Consider the following 3,631-nt stretch of genomic DNA (forward strand, 5'->3'; position numbering starts at 1 on the left):
TGGACCCCGAGGTGGGCTAGGCGGACCCCGAGGTGGGCTAGGCGGGCAGACCCCAAGGTGGGCAGGCAGACCCCAAGGTGGGCAGGCAGAATGGAGGCCCAGGACGGTGGTTCTCACACTTCCTTAGATGAAGCAGATAGAATAGCTGCTGTGGTTGAAGGAAGCCCTCAGCCCTACTCAGAGCCTGAGAGAGGGGTTGAAGGCTGCCGTCGGGAATCCGGGCCGGAATGGCCACAGCCGCCTGCCTGGGGCCAGAGCCCCAAGAGCGAGTGTCCTGCCAGCCACGCCTCTGTCCAGGGGAGGAGTGAGGGACACAGGAACCAAAGCAGCGACTTTTCTTGGTCTCCATGGCCCGGCTGACCCAGGCCAGTCTCCCCTCCACGCTCCCTCTCAGGCACCAGGCGGTGGTGTGAGTGTGGTGGAAACCTGGGATTTGGAGCCATGTGCCTGGCCGGGTGGCTCAGTGGTTGGGGTGTCGCCTTGTGCACCAGAAAGTCGCCCCGCGGGCGATTTGCCTGGAAGACAGCGTGACCTCAGCGCACCCAGGTGCCAGGTCATTTGGGGACCTTGCTGTCCTCTGTAAAGTCACCTGAAGGGTTTCCTGCTTGGCCACTTAAAACATCCGTGTGGCCCTGGCCAGTTCGGCTCAATGGGTAGAGCGTCGGCCTGTGGACTGAAGGGTACCGGGTTCAATCCGGTCAAGGGCACATACCTCACTGCAGGCTGGGTCCCCGGCCCTGGTTGGGACTCGTGTGAGAGGCAGTCTGTGTGTCTCACATGGATGTTGTTCTCTGTCTGTCCCTCCCCCTCCCTTCCAGTCTCTCTAAAATCAGTGGAGAATGTCCTCGGTGAGGAGTAACAAAAACAACCTGTGTCACAAAAGGCCCACGCCCACCCCCCAGCAAAAAAAGTATCGGGTTCTTCTTCTTTAAAAACAATTTTTAAAGATCCTCACCCGAGGACATGTTTGTTTGTTTTGGTTTTGTTTGTTTTGTCTTTAGAGAGAAGGGAGGGGAGAGAGACAGAGAAAGAAAATCCATGTGAGAGGGAAACATCGATGTTGCCTCCTGTACAGGGCCCAACTGGGATCGACCCTGCAACCTTCTGGGGTATAGGGCGGAGCCAACTGAGCCACCCGGGCGGGATGGGGCGTTTATTCTGAAAGGAACAACCGGACAACCAGATGCCTGTGCAGACCTTGCGTGGCTCCTGAACGGAGAAGCCTCCCTTCACCCGGCCGGGGACGTGCCCACGCGGCCTGGCTGGGCCGCACGCCGCGTCCAGGGTGTGTCGATTGTATTGGGCTTCGTAGGACGTCTGAGCTCGAAGGCGACATCAGGGTTTCTCGCCGGGGAGGGGTGGCGAGAGGAGACGGAAAGTGAGTGTGGCGGACGTGAACAACGGGGGAAGCGGGGAGCGTGGGTGGATGTCATTGTTCTAGTCCAGTGATGGCAAACCTATGACACGCGTGTCAGAGGTGACACACGAACTCATTTTTTTGGTTGATTTCTTTGCTAAATGGCATTTAAATATATAAAATAAATATCAAAAATATAAGTCTTTGTTTTACTATGGTTGCAAATATCAAAAAATTTCTTTTCTTTTCTTTTAAATATATTTTATTGATTTTTTTACAGAGAGGAAGGGAGAGAGAGAGAATTAGAAACATCAATGAGAGAGAAACATCGATCAGCTGCCTCCTGCACATCTCCCACTGGGGATGTGCCCGCAACCAAGGTACATGCCCTTGACCAGAATTGAACCCGGAACCCTTCAGTCCGCAGGCCGACGCTCTATCCACTGATCCAAACCGGTTTCAGCTCAAAAAATTTCTATATGTGACACGGCACCAGAATTAAGTTGGGATTTTTCAAAATGCTGACACGCCGAGCTCAAAAGGTTCGCCATCACTGCTCTAGTCTGACACCTTGCTGTGGGTTTGAGATATTTTAAAACAAAAAGTTGGGAAAGAGAAATGAGAGGAGAGAACCGGGAAGTGGTGAGCGTGGAGACGTTTTATTTTTATTTATTTACCCTCACCTGAGGATATTTTTCCCGTTGGTTTTTAGAGAGAGTGGAAGGGAGGGGAAGAGACAGAGAGAAACAGTCATGTGACAGACATCCATGGATTGCCCCTGCAGGTGCCCTGACCTGGGATCCGGGCAGGGGATCCAGCCTGCAACGTGCCCTTGACCCTTGACTGGGATCGAACCCATGACCCTTCAGTCACGAGGGCTGATGCTCTAACAACTGAGCCCAACAGCCTGGGCTGGAGACCTTTAGAACAGCGGTTCTCAACCTGTGGGTCGCGACCCCTTTGGGAGTAGAATAACCATCGGAAAACACATATATAATTACATATTGTTTTTGTGATTAATCACTATGCTTTAATTATGTTCAATTTGTAGCAATGAAATTGGGGGTCACCACAACATGAGGAACTGTACTAAAGGGCCGTGGCATTAGGAAGGTTGAGAACCACTGTTTTAGAGTTTAGCTGTAGGAGAAGGTGGGAGCTGGAGCGCAGCTGAGGTGAGCGGTGCCATGCCATGTGCAGGTGGAGTGAGCCGTTGTGGAGGGGTGACCTGAGGAGGTAGGAGGTGGCACATGCCAAGCCCTGTGCCTGCACCTTGGCCAGAGGGTGTGGGTCTCGGAGGAAGGCTGGCCTTGGATTGGAGCAGGGCCAAGCCCCCCGCAGCCCAGGGCAGGTGGTGAATGTGATGGAGGGAGCTCATGGCATCCCCTTCTGATACTTCCGTTTCCCTAAAAAATGTAGGAAGCTGCCCAGCCGGCGTGGCTCAGTGGTTGAACGTTGACCTATGAACCAGGAGGTCACAGTTCGATTCCTGGTCAGGGCACATGCCCAGGTTGCGAGCACATCCCCAGTGTAGGGCCTGCAGGAGGCAGCCGATCACTGATTCTCTCTCCTCGTTGATGTTTCTCTCTCTCCCTCCCTCTCTGAAATCAATAAAAAACATTTAAAAAAATTAGGAAGCAGTGTCTGCGGGAGGGGGGGGTGAGCTGTGGGAGGTTGAGGATGGCGGAGATAGGCAGTCATCCCTGGTGGCTGGGGGGGCAGAGCCCCGGATGATAAGGTAAATCTGGGACCATGTCACTAAGCAGCTGCATGGACCCCTCATGGGCGCCCAGCACCAACCCCCGTCCCGGTGCCTCCATCCGCCTTCCCTCCTGACTTAGGAGTCAGGCAGGGTCCGCGGCTCAGGACCAGCGAGGCCATGGAACTGAGGGCAGAGGCTCTGAGCGGGGGGCGGGGGGCCTTCTGGCACAGACACCGCGCTGCCAAACGGAACGGCAGCCTGAGCTTCGTTTCTGGGTGTCCATCCTGCCTGCGCCCCGGGAAGAGGCCCTGGCTGCACCCACCTCTGGTTACTTACTCGAAGTCTGCCCCTGGGCACTGCCTGGCTGGGTAGGGCGTGGGGTTTCTCTGCACCCCTCAGAGTGGCACAGAGTGAGTGCCTGGGAAACGTTTGTCGAGTGACTTCCCGAGCACCAGGCCCCCGAGGAGAGAGCATGGCTGGAAATGAAGGGCAGCGCCTGAGGGGCCAGGAGGCCCCCCAGGGCCTGGCAGAGGTCTGGCCACAGCCCACCTCCCGTCCTCGCCCACAGGCAG

Source organism: Myotis davidii, unplaced genomic scaffold, assembly GCF_000327345.1.
Source record: "Myotis davidii unplaced genomic scaffold, ASM32734v1 scaffold299, whole genome shotgun sequence".
In the NCBI taxonomy this organism is placed as follows: domain Eukaryota; kingdom Metazoa; phylum Chordata; class Mammalia; order Chiroptera; family Vespertilionidae; genus Myotis; species Myotis davidii.